Below are 17,500 nucleotides of genomic sequence, written 5' to 3'. Positions count from 1 at the left end.
GGCCTGTTATGTGACTAGACACATGACAGGAAGCAGGAAGTAGAACTGCATAAGAGAGCAGCATTACAAACAACGGACAGTCACCAAACTGTTGGATTGAGGAGTTGCTAATCTTAGAGCTCACCTTTCCATTCACCACCTGCAAACTTTGGATTAAACTTTCTGTTGATTGTACATGCACTGGTGGACACTCACGTTGGACTTATCAACACACTGGGATTCTTGGACTGTTTTAGGGTATGGACAAATGAACTGTATTCTTTTAACAGAGTTTACCTAGTTTTATCGTGTTGTTTTAAAGTCTTTTATGTGAACCTTGTAAATACACCAAATCTATTTAAACCAATCTTCTTTTATGTCTCATTCTTTTAACCACTAGTCATCTCTCACAGTTAAATCTGATCCCATTTTAGTCTTGTAACTCGGCTGATAAGGCCGATTGTTACACTTGGATGGGAGACCGCCAGGAAATACCAGGTGCTGTAAGCTTTTGCCTTTTCTTCACTATTTATATAATATGCTGGCTTTTACGGAGGCTGATCTTTAAATAGCCCACTTTTTGGAGCAGCCATCGCTTATGGCCATACCGCGCTGAGAGCGCCCGATCTCGTCTGATCTCGGAAGCTAAGCAGCGTCGGGCCTGGTTAGTACTTGGGTGGGAGACCGCCTGGGAATACCAGGTGCTGTAAGCTTTTGCCTTTTCTTCACTATATATATAATATGCTGGCTTTTACGGAGGCTGATCTTTAAATAGCCCACTTTTTGGAGCAACCCTCGCTTACGGCCATACCGCGCTGAGAGCGCCCGTTCTCGTCTGATCTCGGAAGCTAAGCAGCGTCGGGCCTGGTTAGTACTTGGATGGGAGACCGCCTGGGAATACCAGGTGCTGTAAGCTTTTGCCTTTTCTTCACTATTTATATAATATGCTGGCTTTTATGGAGGCTGATCTTTAAATAGCCCACTTTTTGGAGCAATCCTCGCTTACGGCCATACCGCGCTGAGAGCGCCCGATCTCGTCTGATCTCGGAAGCTAAACCGCGTGGGGCCTGGTTAGTACTTGGATGGGAGACCGCCTGGGAATACCAGGTGCTGTAAGCTTTTGCCTTTTCTTCACTATTTATATAATATGCTGGCTTTTAGAAAGACGTGTTTTAGCGCTCTATTTATTACAATCATTTAAATGTATTATAGAGTTTTAAGTGTTTTACATGTTTTTTAGGCCATTTTATTACTCTTAACATTTTAAGTGTATGTGTCTTTCATAAATGGATGGTTGGCCTGTTATGTGACTAGACACATGACAGGAAGCAGGAAGTAGAACTGCATAAGAGAGCAGCATTACAAACAACGGACAGTCACCAAACTGTTGGATTGAGGAGTTGCTAATCTTAGAGCTCACCTTTCCATTCACCACCTGCAAACTTTAGATTAAACTTTCTGTTGATTGTACATGCACTGGTGGACACTCACGTTGGACTTATCAACACACTGGGATTCTTGGACTGTTTTAGGGTATGGACAAATGAACTGTATTCTTTTAACAGAGTTTACCTAGTTTTATCGTGTTGTTTTAAAGTCTTTTATGTGAACCTTGTAAATACACCAAATCTATTTGAACCAATCTTCTTTTGTCTCATTCTTTTAACCACTAGTCATCTCTCACAGTTAAATCTGACCCCATTTTAGTCTTGTAACTCGGCTGATAAGGCCGATTGTTACACTTGGATGGGAGACCGCCAGGGAGTACCAGGTGCTGTAATCAGCCGAGTTACAAGACTAAAATGGGGTCAGATTTAACTGTGAGAGATGACTAGTGGTTAAAAGAAAGAGACATAAAAGAAGATTGGTTCAAATAGATTTCAGGTGCTGTAAGCTTTTGCCTTTTCTTCACTATTTATATAATATGCTGGTTTTTAGAAAGACGTGTTTTACCGCTCTATTTATTACAATCATTTAAATGTATTATAGAGTTTTAAGTGTTTTACATGTTTTTTAGGCCATTTTATTACTCTTAACATTTTAAGTGTATGTGTCTTTCATAAATGGATGGTTGGCCTGTCATGTGACTAGACACATGACAGGAAGCAGGAAGTAGAACTGCATAAGAGAGCAGCATTACAAACAACGGACAGTCACCAAACTGTTGGATTGAGGAGTTGCTAATCTTAGAGCTCACCTTTCCATTCACCACCTGCAAACTTTGGATTAAACTTTCTGTTGATTGTACATGCACTGGTGGACACTCACGTTGGACTTATCAACACACTGGGATTCTTGGACTGTTTTAGGGTATGGACAAATGAACTGTATTCTTTTAACAGAGTTTACCTAGTTTTATCGTGTTGTTTTAAAGTCTTTTATGTGAACCTTGTAAATACACCAAATCTATTTGAACCAATCTTCTTTTGTCTCATTCTTTTAACCACTAGTCATCTCTCACAGTTAAATCTGACCCCATTTTAGTCTTGTAACTCGGCTGATAAGGCCGATTGTTACACTTGGATGGGAGTACCAGGGAGTACCAGGTGCTGTAATCAGCCGAGTTACAAGACTAAAATGGGGTCAGATTTAACTGTGAGAGATGACTAGTGGTTAAAAGAAAGAGACATAAAAGAAGATTGGTTCAAATAGATTTCAGGTGCTGTAAGCTTTTGCCTTTTCTTCACTATTTATATAATATGCTGGTTTTTAGAAAGACGTGTTTTACCGCTCTATTTATTACAATCATTTAAATGTATTATAGAGTTTTAAGTGTTTTACATGTTTTTTAGGCCATTTTATTACTCTTAACATTTTAAGTGTATGTGTCTTTCATAAATGGATGGTTGGCCTGTCATTTATCGTGTTTCACCTAGTTTTATCGTGTTGTTTTAAAGTCTTTTATGTGAACCTTGTAAATACACCAAATCTATTTGAACCAATCTTCTTTTGTCTCATTCTTTTAACCACTAGTCATCTCTCACAGTTAAATCTGACCCCATTTTAGTCTTGTAACTCGGCTGATAAGGCCGATTGTTACACTTGGATGGGAGACCGCCAGGGAGTACCAGGTGCTGTAATCAGCCGAGTTACAAGACTAAAATGGGGTCAGATTTAACTGTGAGAGATGACTAGTGGTTAAAAGAAAGAGACATAAAAGAAGATTGGTTCAAATAGATTTCAGGTGCTGTAAGCTTTTGCCTTTTCTTCACTATTTATATAATATGCTGGTTTTTAGAAAGACGTGTTTTACCGCTCTATTTATTACAATCATTTAAATGTATTATAGAGTTTTAAGTGTTTTACATGTTTTTTAGGCCATTTTATTACTCTTAACATTTTAAGTGTATGTGTCTTTCATAAATGGATGGTTGGCCTGTCATGTGACTAGACACATGACAGGAAGCAGGAAGTAGAACTGCATAAGAGAGCAGCATTACAAACAACGGACAGTCACCAAACTGTTGGATTGAGGAGTTGCTAATCTTAGAGCTCACCTTTCCATTCACCACCTGCAAACTTTGGATTAAACTTTCTGTTGATTGTACATGCACTGGTGGACACTCACGTTGGACTTATCAACACACTGGGATTCTTGGACTGTTTTAGGGTTTGGACAAATGAACTGTATTCTTTTAACAGAGTTTACCTAGTTTTATCGTGTTGTTTTAAAGTCTTTTATGTGAACCTTGTAAATACACCAAATCTATTTGAACCAATCTTCTTTTGTCTCATTCTTTTAACCACTAGTCATCTCTCACAGTTAAATCTGACCCCATTTTAGTCTTGTAACTCGGCTGATAAGGCCGATTGTTACACTTGGATGGGAGACCGCCAGGGAGTACCAGGTGCTGTAATCAGCCGAGTTACAAGCCTAAAATGGGGTCAGATTTAACTGTGAGAGATGACTAGTGGTTAAAAGAAAGAGACATAAAAGAAGATTGGTTCAAATAGATTTCAGGTGCTGTAAGCTTTTGCCTTTTCTTCACTATTTATATAATATGCTGGTTTTTAGAAAGACGTGTTTTACCGCTCTATTTATTACAATCATTTAAATGTATTATAGAGTTTTAAGTGTTTTACATGTTTTTTAGGCCATTTTATTACTCTTAACATTTTAAGTGTATGTGTCTTTCATAAATGGATGGTTGGCCTGTCATGTGACTAGACACATGACAGGAAGCAGGAAGTAGAACTGCATAAGAGAGCAGCATTACAAACAACGGACAGTCACCAAACTGTTGGATTGAGGAGTTGCTAATCTTAGAGCTCACCTTTCCATTCACCACCTGCAAACTTTGGATTAAACTTTCTGTTGATTGTACATGCACTGGTGGACACTCACGTTGGACTTATCAACACACTGGGATTCTTGGACTGTTTTAGGGTTTGGACAAATGAACTGTATTCTTTTAACAGAGTTTACCTAGTTTTATCGTGTTGTTTTAAAGTCTTTTATGTGAACCTTGTAAATACACCAAATCTATTTGAACCAATCTTCTTTTGTCTCATTCTTTTAACCACTAGTCATCTCTCACAGTTAAATCTGACCCCATTTTAGTCTTGTAACTCGGCTGATAAGGCCGATTGTTACACTTGGATTGGAGACCGCCAGGAAATACCAGGTGCTGTAAGCTTTTGCCTTTTCTTCACTATTTATATAATATGCTGGCTTTTACGGAGGCTGATCTTTAAATAGCCCACTTTTTGGAGCAGCCATCGCTTATGGCCATACCGCGCTGAGAGCGCCCGATCTCGTCTGATCTCGGAAGCTAAGCAGCGTCGGGCCTGGTTAGTACTTGGGTGGGAGACTGCCTGGCAATACCAGGTGCTGTAAGCTTTTGCCTTTTCTTCACTATTTATATAATATGCTGGCTTTTACGGAGGCTGATCTTTAAATAGCCCACTTTTTGGAGCAACCCTCGCTTACGGCCATACCGCGCTGAGAGCGCCCGATCTCGTCTGATCTCGAAAGCTAAGCAGCGTCGGGCCTGGTTAGTACTTGGATGGGAGACCGCCTGGGAATACCAGGTGCTGTAAGCTTTTGCCTTTTCTTCACTATTTATATAATATGCTGGCTTTTATGGAGGCTGATCTTTAAATAGCCCACTTTTTGGAGCAATCCTCGCTTACGGCCATACCGCGCTGAGAGCGCCCGATCTCGTCTGATCTCGGAAGCTAAGCCGCGTGGGGCCTGGTTAGTACTTGGATGGGAGACCGCCTGGGAATACCAGGTGCTGTAAGCTTTTGCCTTTTCTTCACTATTTATATAATATGCTGGCTTTTAGAAAGACGTGTTTTAGCGCTCTATTTATTACAATCATTTAAATGTATTATAGAGTTTTAAGTGTTTTACATGTTTTTTAGGCCATTTTATTACTCTTAACATTTTAAGTGTATGTGTCTTTCATAAATGGATGGTTGGCCTGTTATGTGACTAGACACATGACAGGAAGCAGGAAGTAGAACTGCATAAGAGAGCAGCATTACAAACAACGGACAGTCACCAAACTGTTGGATTGAGGAGTTGCTAATCTTAGAGCTCACCTTTCCATTCACCACCTGCAAACTTTGGATTAAACTTTCTGTTGATTGTACATGCACTGGTGGACACTCACGTTGGACTTATCAACACACTGGGATTCTTGGACTGTTTTAGGGTATGGACAAATGAACTGTATTCTTTTAACAGAGTTTACCTAGTTTTATCGTGTTGTTTTAAAGTCTTTTATGTGAACCTTGTAAATACACCAAATCTATTTGAACCAATCTTCTTTTGTCTCATTCTTTTAACCACTAGTCATCTCTCACAGTTAAATCTGACCCCATTTTAGTCTTGTAACTCGGCTGATAAGGCCGATTGTTACACTTGGATGGGAGTACCAGGGAGTACCAGGTGCTGTAATCAGCCGAGTTACAAGACTAAAATGGGGTCAGATTTAACTGTGAGAGATGACTAGTGGTTAAAAGAAAGAGACATAAAAGAAGATTGGTTCAAATAGATTTCAGGTGCTGTAAGCTTTTGCCTTTTCTTCACTATTTATATAATATGCTGGTTTTTAGAAAGACGTGTTTTACCGCTCTGTTTATTACAATCATTTAAATGTATTATAGAGTTTTAAGTGTTTTACATGTTTTTTAGGCCATTTTATTACTCTTAACATTTTAAGTGTATGTGTCTTTCATAAATGGATGGTTGGCCTGTCATTTATCGTGTTTCACCTAGTTTTATCGTGTTGTTTTAAAGTCTTTTATGTGAACCTTGTAAATACACCAAATCTATTTGAACCAATCTTCTTTTGTCTCATTCTTTTAACCACTAGTCATCTCTCACAGTTAAATCTGACCCCATTTTAGTCTTGTAACTCGGCTGATAAGGCCGATTGTTACACTTGGATGGGAGTACCAGGGAGTACCAGGTGCTGTAATCAGCCGAGTTACAAGACTAAAATGGGGTCAGATTTAACTGTGAGAGATGACTAGTGGTTAAAAGAAAGAGACATAAAAGAAGATTGGTTCAAATAGATTTCAGGTGCTGTAAGCTTTTGCCTTTTCTTCACTATTTATATAATATGCTGGCTTTTACGGAGGCTGATCTTTAAATAGCCCACTTTTTGGAGCAACCCTCGCTTACGGCCATACCGCGCTGAGAGCGCCCGATCTCGTCTGATCTCGAAAGCTAAGCAGCGTCGGGCCTGGTTAGTACTTGGATGGGAGACCGCCTGGGAATACCAGGTGCTGTAAGCTTTTGCCTTTTCTTCACTATTTATATAATATGCTGGCTTTTATGGAGGCTGATCTTTAAATAGCCCACTTTTTGGAGCAATCCTCGCTTACGGCCATACCGCGCTGAGAGCGCCCGATCTCGTCTGATCTCGGAAGCTAAGCCGCGTGGGGCCTGGTTAGTACTTGGATGGGAGACCGCCTGGGAATACCAGGTGCTGTAAGCTTTTGCCTTTTCTTCACTATTTATATAATATGCTGGCTTTTAGAAAGACGTGTTTTAGCGCTCTATTTATTACAATCATTTAAATGTATTATAGAGTTTTAAGTGTTTTACATGTTTTTTAGGCCATTTTATTACTCTTAACATTTTAAGTGTATGTGTCTTTCATAAATGGATGGTTGGCCTGTTATGTGACTAGACACATGACAGGAAGCAGGAAGTAGAACTGCATAAGAGAGCAGCATTACAAACAACGGACAGTCACCAAACTGTTGGATTGAGGAGTTGCTAATCTTAGAGCTCACCTTTCCATTCACCACCTGCAAACTTTGGATTAAACTTTCTGTTGATTGTACATGCACTGGTGGACACTCACGTTGGACTTATCAACACACTGGGATTCTTGGACTGTTTTAGGGTATGGACAAATGAACTGTATTCTTTTAACAGAGTTTACCTAGTTTTATCGTGTTGTTTTAAAGTCTTTTATGTGAACCTTGTAAATACACCAAATCTATTTGAACCAATCTTCTTTTGTCTCATTCTTTTAACCACTAGTCATCTCTCACAGTTAAATCTGACCCCATTTTAGTCTTGTAACTCGGCTGATAAGGCCGATTGTTACACTTGGATGGGAGTACCAGGGAGTACCAGGTGCTGTAATCAGCCGAGTTACAAGACTAAAATGGGGTCAGATTTAACTGTGAGAGATGACTAGTGGTTAAAAGAAAGAGACATAAAAGAAGATTGGTTCAAATAGATTTCAGGTGCTGTAAGCTTTTGCCTTTTCTTCACTATTTATATAATATGCTGGTTTTTAGAAAGACGTGTTTTACCGCTCTATTTATTACAATCATTTAAATGTATTATAGAGTTTTAAGTGTTTTACATGTTTTTTAGGCCATTTTATTACTCTTAACATTTTAAGTGTATGTGTCTTTCATAAATGGATGGTTGGCCTGTCATTTATCGTGTTTCACCTAGTTTTATCGTGTTGTTTTAAAGTCTTTTATGTGAACCTTGTAAATACACCAAATCTATTTGAACCAATCTTCTTTTGTCTCATTCTTTTAACCACTAGTCATCTCTCACAGTTAAATCTGACCCCATTTTAGTCTTGTAACTCGGCTGATAAGGCCGATTGTTACACTTGGATGGGAGTACCAGGGAGTACCAGGTGCTGTAATCAGCCGAGTTACAAGACTAAAATGGGGTCAGATTTAACTGTGAGAGATGACTAGTGGTTAAAAGAAAGAGACATAAAAGAAGATTGGTTCAAATAGATTTCAGGTGCTGTAAGCTTTTGCCTTTTCTTCACTATTTATATAATATGCTGGTTTTTAGAAAGACGTGTTTTACCGCTCTATTTATTACAATCATTTAAATGTATTATAGAGTTTTAAGTGTTTTACATGTTTTTTAGGCCATTTTATTACTCTTAACATTTTAAGTGTATGTGTCTTTCATAAATGGATGGTTGGCCTGTCATGTGACTAGACACATGACAGGAAGCAGGAAGTAGAACTGCATAAGAGAGCAGCATTACAAACAACGGACAGTCACCAAACTGTTGGATTGAGGAGTTGCTAATCTTAGAGCTCACCTTTCCATTCACCACCTGCAAATTTTGGATTAAACTTTCTGTTGATTGTACATGCACTGGTGGACACTCACGTTGGACTTATCAACACACTGGGATTCTTGGACTGTTTTAGGGTTTGGACAAATGAACTGTATTCTTTTAACAGAGTTTACCTAGTTTTATCGTGTTGTTTTAAAGTCTTTTATGTGAACCTTGTAAATACACCAAATCTATTTGAACCAATCTTCTTTTGTCTCATTCTTTTAACCACTAGTCATCTCTCACAGTTAAATCTGACCCCATTTTAGTCTTGTAACTCGGCTGATAAGGCCGATTGTTACACTTGGATGGGAGACCGCCAGGGAGTACCAGGTGCTGTAATCAGCCGAGTTACAAGACTAAAATGGGGTCAGATTTAACTGTGAGAGATGACTAGTGGTTAAAAGAAAGAGACATAAAAGAAGATTGGTTCAAATAGATTTCAGGTGCTGTAAGCTTTTGCCTTTTCTTCACTATTTATATAATATGCTGGTTTTTAGAAAGACGTGTTTTACCGCTCTATTTATTACAATCATTTAAATGTATTATAGAGTTTTAAGTGTTTTACATGTTTTTTAGGCCATTTTATTACTCTTAACATTTTAAGTGTATGTGTCTTTCATAAATGGATGGTTGGCATGTCATGTGACTAGACACATGACAGGAAGCAGGAAGTAGAACTGCATAAGAGAGCAGCATTACAAACAACGGACAGTCACCAAACTGTTGGATTGAGGAGTTGCTAATCTTAGAGCTCACCTTTCCATTCACCACCTGCAAACTTTGGATTAAACTTTCTGTTGATTGTACATGCACTGGTGGACACTCACGTTGGACTTATCAACACACTGGGATTCTTGGACTGTTTTAGGGTTTGGACAAATGAACTGTATTCTTTTAACAGAGTTTACCTAGTTTTATCGTGTTGTTTTAAAGTCTTTTATGTGAACCTTGTAAATACACCAAATCTATTTGAACCAATCTTCTTTTGTCTCATTCTTTTAACCACTAGTCATCTCTCACAGTTAAATCTGACCCCATTTTAGTCTTGTAACTCGGCTGATAAGGCCGATTGTTACACTTGGATTGGAGACCGCCAGGAAATACCAGGTGCTGTAAGCTTTTGCCTTTTCTTCACTATTTATATAATATGCTGGCTTTTACGGAGGCTGATCTTTAAATAGCCCACTTTTTGGAGCAGCCATCGCTTATGGCCATACCGCGCTGAGAGCGCCCGATCTCGTCTGATCTCGGAAGCTAAGCAGCGTCGGGCCTGGTTAGTACTTGGGTGGGAGACCGCCTGGCAATACCAGGTGCTGTAAGCTTTTGCCTTTTCTTCACTATTTATATAATATGCTGGCTTTTACGGAGGCTGATCTTTAAATAGCCCACTTTTTGGAGCAACCCTCGCTTACGGCCATACCGCGCTGAGAGCGCCCGATCTCGTCTGATCTCGGAAGCTAAGCCGCGTGGGGCCTGGTTAGTACTTGGATGGGAGACCGCCTGGGAATACCAGGTGCTGTAAGCTTTTGCCTTTTCTTCACTATTTATATAATATGCTGGCTTTTAGAAAGACGTGTTTTAGCGCTCTATTTATTACAATCATTTAAATGTATTATAGAGTTTTAAGTGTTTTACATGTTTTTTAGGCCATTTTATTACTCTTAACATTTTAAGTGTATGTGTCTTTCATAAATGGATGGTTGGCCTGTTATGTGACTAGACACATGACAGGAAGCAGGAAGTAGAACTGCATAAGAGATCAGCATTACAAACAACGGACAGTCACCAAACTGTTGGATTGAGGAGTTGCTAATCTTAGAGCTCACCTTTCCATTCACCACCTGCAAACTTTGGATTAAACTTTCTGTTGATTGTACATGCACTGGTGGACACTCACGTTGGACTTATCAACACACTGGGATTCTTGGACTGTTTTAGGGTATGGACAAATGAACTGTATTCTTTTAACAGAGTTTACCTAGTTTTATCGTGTTGTTTTAAAGTCTTTTATGTGAACCTTGTAAATACACCAAATCTATTTAAACCAATCTTCTTTTATGTCTCATTCTTTTAACCACTAGTCATCTCTCACAGTTAAATCTGATCCCATTTTAGTCTTGTAACTCGGCTGATAAGGCCGATTGTTACACTTGGATGGGAGACCGCCAGGGAGTACCAGGTGCTGTAATCAGCCGAGTTACAAGCCTAAAATGGGGTCAGATTTAACTGTGAGAGATGACTAGTGGTTAAAAGAAAGAGACATAAAAGAAGATTGGTTCAAATAGATTTCAGGTGCTGTAAGCTTTTGCCTTTTCTTCACTATTTATATAATATGCTGGTTTTTAGAAAGACGTGTTTTACCGCTCTATTTATTACAATCATTTAAATGTATTATAGAGTTTTAAGTGTTTTACATGTTTTTTAGGCCATTTTATTACTCTTAACATTTTAAGTGTATGTGTCTTTCATAAATGGATGGTTGGCCTGTCATGTGACTAGACACATGACAGGAAGCAGGAAGTAGAACTGCATAAGAGAGCAGCATTACAAACAACGGACAGTCACCAAACTGTTGGATTGAGGAGTTGCTAATCTTAGAGCTCACCTTTCCATTCACCACCTGCAAACTTTGGATTAAACTTTCTGTTGATTGTACATGCACTGGTGGACACTCACGTTGGACTTATCAACACACTGGGATTCTTGGACTGTTTTAGGGTTTGGACAAATGAACTGTATTCTTTTAACAGAGTTTACCTAGTTTTATCGTGTTGTTTTAAAGTCTTTTATGTGAACCTTGTAAATACACCAAATCTATTTGAACCAATCTTCTTTTGTCTCATTCTTTTAACCACTAGTCATCTCTCACAGTTAAATCTGACCCCATTTTAGTCTTGTAACTCGGCTGATAAGGCCGATTGTTACACTTGGATTGGAGACCGCCAGGAAATACCAGGTGCTGTAAGCTTTTGCCTTTTCTTCACTATTTATATAATATGCTGGCTTTTACGGAGGCTGATCTTTAAATAGCCCACTTTTTGGAGCAGCCATCGCTTATGGCCATACCGCGCTGAGAGCGCCTGATCTCGTCTGATCTCGGAAGCTAAGCAGCGTCGGGCCTGGTTAGTACTTGAGTGGGAGACCGCCTGGGAATACCAGGTGCTGTAAGCTTTTGCCTTTTCTTCACTATTTATATAATATGCTGGCTTTTACGGAGGCTGATCTTTAAATAGCCCACTTTTTGGAGCAACCCTTGCTTACGGCCATACCGCGCTGAGAGCGCCCGATCTCGTCTGATCTCGGAAGCTAAGCAGCGTCGGGTCTGGTTAGTACTTGGATGGGAGACCGCCTGGGAATACCAGGTGCTGTAAGCTTTTGCCTTTTCTTCACTATTTATATAATATGCTGGCTTTTACGGAGGCTGATCTTTAAATAGCCCACTTTTTGGAGCAATCCTCGCTTACGGCCATACCGCGCTGAGAGCGCCCGATCTCGTCTCATCTCGGAAGCTAAGCCGCGTGGGGCCTGGTTAGTACTTGGATGGGAGACCTCCTGGGAATACCAGGTGCTGTAAGCTTTTGCCTTTTCTTCACTATTTATATAATATGCTGGCTTTTACGGAGGCTGATCTTTAAATAGCCCACTTTTTGGAGCAATCCTCGCTTACGGCCATACACTATTTATATAATATGCTGGCTTTTAGAAAGACGTGTTTTAGCGCTCTATTTATTACAATCATTTAAATGTATTATAGAGTTTTAAGTGTTTTACATGTTTTTTAGGCCATTTTATTACTCTTAACATTTTAAGTGTATGTGTCTTTCATAAATGGATGGTTGGCCTGTTATGTGACTAGACACATGACAGGAAGCAGGAAGTAGAACTGCATAAGAGAGCAGCATTACAAACAACGGACAGTCACCAAACTGTTGGATTGAGGAGTTGCTAATCTTAGAGCTCACCTTTCCATTCACCACCTGCAAACTTTGGATTAAACTTTCTGTTGATTGTACATGCACTGGTGGACACTCACGTTGGACTTATCAACACACTGGGATTCTTGGACTGTTTTAGGTTATGGACAAATGAACTGTATTCTTTTAACAGAGTTTACCTAGTTTTATCGTGTTGTTTTAAAGTCTTTTATGTGAACCTTGTAAATACACCAAATCTATTTGAACCAATCTTCTTTTGTCTCATTCTTTTAACCACTAGTCATCTCTCACAGTTAAATCTGACCCCATTTTAGTCTTGTAACTCGGCTGATAAGGCCGATTGTTACACTTGGATGGGAGACCGCCAGGGAGTACCAGGTGCTGTAATCAGCCGAGTTACAAGACTAAAATGGGGTCAGATTTAACTGTGAGAGATGACTAGTGGTTAAAAGAAAGAGACATAAAAGAAGATTGGTTCAAATAGATTTCAGGTGCTGTAAGCTTTTGCCTTTTCTTCACTATTTATATAATATGCTGGTTTTTAGAAAGACGTGTTTTACCGCTCTATTTATTACAATCATTTAAATGTATTATAGAGTTTTAAGTGTTTTACATGTTTTTTAGGCCATTTTATTACTCTTAACATTTTAAGTGTATGTGTCTTTCATAAATGGATGGTTGGCCTGTCATGTGACTAGACACATGACAGGAAGCAGGAAGTAGAACTGCATAAGAGAGCAGCATTACAAACAACGGACAGTCACCAAACTGTTGGATTGAGGAGTTGCTAATCTTAGAGCTCACCTTTCCATTCACCACCTGCAAACTTTGGATTAAACTTTCTGTTGATTGTACATGCACTGGTGGACACTCACGTTGGACTTATCAACACACTGGGATTCTTGGACTGTTTTAGGGTTTGGACAAATGAACTGTATTCTTTTAACAGAGTTTACCTAGTTTTATCGTGTTGTTTTAAAGTCTTTTATGTGAACCTTGTAAATACACCAAATCTATTTGAACCAATCTTCTTTTGTCTCATTCTTTTAACCACTAGTCATCTCTCACAGTTAAATCTGACCCCATTTTAGTCTTGTAACTCGGCTGATAAGGCCGATCGTTACACTTGGATTGGAGACCGCCAGGAAATGCCAGGTGCTGTAAGCTTTTGCCTTTTCTTCACTATTTATATAATATGCTGGCTTTTACGGAGGCTGATCTTTAAATAGCCCACTTTTTGGAGCAGCCATCGCTTACGGCCATACCACCTTGAGCGCTCCCTAGTGGTGACAGGAAGTGGTACAGTGAGAGAAGCAAGGAGGAAGAAGGAGTGTGTTTGTTTGAGTGGAGTAAAGGATTCAATTCTTTTCACATTGTTTGGAAAAACTGCTCCAAAGGAGTGTTTGCGTGTTGGGGGGTCATTTAATCCTCAAACAGTGTCGTGCTGTTTGGGGATAAATACCTCACACAGCAAGGAAAGAGAAATGGCTGGACAACAGGAGACGGGAAGAGGTCGAAACATGCAGGACAAGAGAGATGGAGAGCGCAGCTATGGAAAGGAACTGACGGTGCTGGTGGAGATGGAGGGGGAGGACAGAATCACAATGATGGAACTATTAAAGAGTGTGAAGGAAGAATGCGGAGGAGTGATCGGTTGCAGGTATAAATCTCCAAAAGAGTATGAGTTAACAATGGAAGATATGAAGGCAAAAGGAAAAATTCTGGATGGTTTGAAGATAAAAAACAGTCGTGTAATGGTGAAGGAAGTGGATTGCATGGAGGTGGTTGTTTCTTTCTTAGGACTGCCTATGTATATTCAGGATGAAGAAATATTGAGCAAACTAAAGGATTGGGGAGTAACAGAAGCGTCTAAAATCAAGAGGAGAATGTGGCCGGGAACCGACATTGCGGATGGGACAAGGTTTTTAAAAGTTAAGTTCAATAATGTTGTTAAATCGTTGCCCTATTCAACGAAATTTGAGACGCTCGGAGGGACAGAACACTTTAGGGTGATACATGACCGACAAGTGAAGGTTTGCCGTTTGTGTATACAACCGGGACATGTTGTGAGGGACTGCCCGAGCTTTAGGTGTTTTAGATGCGATAAACAAGGACACTATGCAAGAGAGTGCAAAGAGGTGAATTGTGAAGTGTGTGGAATGCGGCCAGGACTGTGCGTGTGTGAAACGCCGGCTATGATGGAAGAAAGGAACGGCGAGGGGATAATGGAAGATCTGTACGAGGAGCTGGAGAGTGAAGAAAAAGAAGAGGAAGAGGTAATTGTTGAAGGAGAGATGAGTCAAAGCACTTGGGGAGAGAAAGAGAGAGCGACAAACAGGGGAGATACTAAGAGTGAGAGCAGCCCAGAGGAGGCGGGCGCGGGGCAACAGATCATGAGACAGAGAAAGAAGAAAAAAAGAACAGCAGGTAAAGAGATGGATCAGAGAGGTCTGGAGTGTGAAGATGGAAACGGGAAGACGGAAAAAAATGACAATGAAGAAGGTGGTAATGCTAAAAGTCAAGGAGAACAACATCTGGAGAGAAGAGGAATGAAGAAAGACGAAGGGGGAGGAAAGGAGAAAGAAATGATAGAAAATCCTGTGAAAAACGGAGAGGAAGACATGGATATATGTGAGGGGAAAGGTACATTGAAAAAAAGAAAGAAGGAAAGACTGGAGGAGCAAAAGGCAGAAAGTAAGAGTTTGATTTAATTGGAATGAGTATAAATCCCTTAAAAACTGTGATAATCACTATGTGGGGTATTTTGCACATTGCGTGTCTGAACAGTAACGGGCTAAGAGACCTAAAAAAGTTTGAGAGGGTGAAGAGACTGTTAAAAGCTGATGTGCTATGCCTACAAGAGACGCATTGGACAGGGGATATAATGGACAATATAAAAAAGAGTTGGGAGGGGGAAATTTATGTGAGTCATGGAAATGTAAAAGCATGTGGAGTGGCGATTTTGATAAAAAGAGACAGAGTGCAAAATGTGAAACAAATTTATAAAGATGGAAATGGGAGAATGCTAGGACTTGAATTTAAGTTTTGTAATGAAATGTTTAGGCTTATAAACATTTATGCACCGAATATAGAGATTGACAGAAAAGAAGTCTTTAAGGAAATGAAGACACAATGGAAAGAGAAGTGTATAGTAGTTGGGGATTTCAACGTGTGGTGCACGAGACTGGATGCTTCCAGTAGTGCTAATTTTAAATCTGATGGGTCAAGAAAGTTCTTAACAGAGTGGATGCAGAATGAAGACATAGTAGATGTGTGGAGGGAAGAGAATCCATATAAAAGAGAATTTTCGAGAAGACAAATGGTGATGGGTAATTTGAAACAGAGTCGTATAGATTTATGTTTGGCAAAAAGAGAAATGTTAAAATATGTTAAAAATGTGAAATATAAGTTTGTCAGTTTAAGTGATCATGCTGTGATGACAGTCAAGATGGGTGTAAGTGAAGAGGCGAGGGGAGGGGGTTTGTGGTGTCTGAATGCAAATCTGTTAAATGAAGAGGCATATAAAGAAAATATTGTAAAATGTATAAATTATGAAATGCAGAATTCTCTATTTGAGGAAAATGTATGTGAATGGTGGGAGGGAATGAAAGAGAAAATTAAAAAAAGAAGTATTAGGTATTCAAAACAAAGAGATTTTATGAGGAGGAGTAAAGCAGAAGCTTTGGAAAATGCATTAAAAGGGGAAGCGGAAAAAATAGAAAATAATCCTGAGTACAGTGAAGAGTGCTTTTGGAGGTTAAAAACAGAATTAGAGGAGTATGAAAAGGGAAAAAGCAAGGGAGCTATAATAAGAAGTAGAGCTCAGTATGCTTTAGAGGGAGAAAGAAGTACAAAATTCTTCCTAAATTTAGAAAATAAAAAGCAGAGGAGAAAACACATTGTAGAGTTAGAAAATAGAAAAGGCGATAAAATAAATGATTTTGTTGGGATAATAGGAGAAGTGGAGAATTTTTATAGGGAATTATTCAAGAAAGAGGGTGTAAAACAAGAATGTGTGGATGAAGTCTTGAGTACTGTGAACGTGAAGCTAGACGAGGATGAGAAGAATATGTGCGAAAGAGATATAGGTATTGAAGAAATAAAAGATGCAATAAATCAGACAAAAAAGAATAAAAGTCCGGGCTCGGATGGTTTGACACATGAGTTCTATAAGGCCTTCATAGGGACCCTAGCACCAATACTGCTAAGGTTGTATAAAGGTATGGAGGAGAGAGGGGAAATGCCGAGATCCATGGGCTTAGGAATAATAACTATCTTATATAAAAATAAAGGAAATCCATTGAAGTTGGAAAATTATAGGCCTTTGAGTCTGCTTAATTCGGATTATAAAATTTTAACAAAAGTAATAGCCAATAGAATTAAACAGGTTGTAGGGAGTATTGTGTCGCCTAGCCAAGCATACAGTATAATGGGGAGAGACATTATGGATATCATATGTACAATAAGAGACGTTGTAGAAAACATGGGAAAGGATGGGGAAGGGGGGTTGGTTTTATCTGTGGATTTGAATAAAGCTTTTGATAGAGTGGAGCACAGTTTTATTGAGCAGACAATGGCGAGATATGGGTTTGGAGACAGAATAAGAAAATGGATCAAATTAATATATGACAATGCCCGGAGCTGTGTTAAAATTAATGGGGCATTAACTGACCCCTTTCCATTAGAAAGGTCAGTCAGACAAGGGTGCCCATTATCTGCTTTGTTATATTCAATAACAGCGGAGCCGCTGGCATCTTTGATAAAAAGTGATAAAGAAATAAGAGGTATTCAAATTCCTTATGGAGGAGTAAGTGTAATCCACCAATATGCTGATGACACAACTTTTACTGTCAAGGATGTAGAGAGTGTTAAGAGAATAAAAATGCAGATAGAAAAATATGGAAAAGCTTCAGGTGCAAAGATAAATGTTGACAAGTCAGAAATAATAAGTATAGGAGGGGTGGAGATAAAAGGGTCAGATGTTCCATTTAAAATAACGAAAGAGTATTTAAGGAT

General features: G+C 39.2%; 13 non-coding genes across 13 annotated transcripts; all 13 read left to right on the top strand.

Moving 5' to 3' along the window:
- The first annotated feature begins 573 nt into the window (after positions 1-573).
- LOC141305455 (5S ribosomal RNA) lies at positions 574-692 on the top strand. The gene has a single exon (XR_012344421.1). It is a non-coding gene; the product is annotated as a 5S ribosomal RNA (ribosomal RNA).
- An 84-nt stretch (positions 693-776) lies between these two features.
- On the top strand, positions 777-895 carry LOC141306649 (5S ribosomal RNA). Its single transcript, XR_012345607.1, has one exon. It is a non-coding gene; the product is annotated as a 5S ribosomal RNA (ribosomal RNA).
- Positions 896-979: 84 nt separating this feature from the next.
- Positions 980-1,098, top strand: LOC141306958 (5S ribosomal RNA). Its single transcript, XR_012345915.1, has one exon. It is a non-coding gene; the product is annotated as a 5S ribosomal RNA (ribosomal RNA).
- A 3,602-nt stretch (positions 1,099-4,700) lies between these two features.
- LOC141307612 (5S ribosomal RNA) lies at positions 4,701-4,819 on the top strand. Its single transcript, XR_012346565.1, has one exon. It is a non-coding gene; the product is annotated as a 5S ribosomal RNA (ribosomal RNA).
- Positions 4,820-4,903: 84 nt separating this feature from the next.
- On the top strand, positions 4,904-5,022 carry LOC141305510 (5S ribosomal RNA). The gene has a single exon (XR_012344475.1). It is a non-coding gene; the product is annotated as a 5S ribosomal RNA (ribosomal RNA).
- An 84-nt stretch (positions 5,023-5,106) lies between these two features.
- LOC141306637 (5S ribosomal RNA) lies at positions 5,107-5,225 on the top strand. Its single transcript, XR_012345594.1, has one exon. It is a non-coding gene; the product is annotated as a 5S ribosomal RNA (ribosomal RNA).
- Positions 5,226-6,607: 1,382 nt separating this feature from the next.
- LOC141305509 (5S ribosomal RNA) lies at positions 6,608-6,726 on the top strand. The gene has a single exon (XR_012344474.1). It is a non-coding gene; the product is annotated as a 5S ribosomal RNA (ribosomal RNA).
- An 84-nt stretch (positions 6,727-6,810) lies between these two features.
- On the top strand, positions 6,811-6,929 carry LOC141306636 (5S ribosomal RNA). Its single transcript, XR_012345593.1, has one exon. It is a non-coding gene; the product is annotated as a 5S ribosomal RNA (ribosomal RNA).
- A 2,823-nt stretch (positions 6,930-9,752) lies between these two features.
- On the top strand, positions 9,753-9,871 carry LOC141307415 (5S ribosomal RNA). The gene has a single exon (XR_012346369.1). It is a non-coding gene; the product is annotated as a 5S ribosomal RNA (ribosomal RNA).
- Positions 9,872-9,955: 84 nt separating this feature from the next.
- LOC141306635 (5S ribosomal RNA) lies at positions 9,956-10,074 on the top strand. The gene has a single exon (XR_012345592.1). It is a non-coding gene; the product is annotated as a 5S ribosomal RNA (ribosomal RNA).
- Positions 10,075-11,601: 1,527 nt separating this feature from the next.
- On the top strand, positions 11,602-11,720 carry LOC141307024 (5S ribosomal RNA). The gene has a single exon (XR_012345979.1). It is a non-coding gene; the product is annotated as a 5S ribosomal RNA (ribosomal RNA).
- An 84-nt stretch (positions 11,721-11,804) lies between these two features.
- Positions 11,805-11,923, top strand: LOC141305562 (5S ribosomal RNA). Its single transcript, XR_012344526.1, has one exon. It is a non-coding gene; the product is annotated as a 5S ribosomal RNA (ribosomal RNA).
- Positions 11,924-12,007: 84 nt separating this feature from the next.
- LOC141307649 (5S ribosomal RNA) lies at positions 12,008-12,126 on the top strand. Its single transcript, XR_012346600.1, has one exon. It is a non-coding gene; the product is annotated as a 5S ribosomal RNA (ribosomal RNA).
- Positions 12,127-17,500: the final 5,374 nt, after the last annotated feature.

The sequence above is a fragment of the Garra rufa genome, unplaced genomic scaffold, assembly GCF_049309525.1.
Source record: "Garra rufa unplaced genomic scaffold, GarRuf1.0 hap1_unplaced_002, whole genome shotgun sequence".
NCBI lineage: Eukaryota > Metazoa > Chordata > Actinopteri > Cypriniformes > Cyprinidae > Garra > Garra rufa.
The sequence above is the reverse complement of the archived record's forward strand: the minus strand, read 5'-3'. Positions and strand labels throughout refer to the sequence as shown.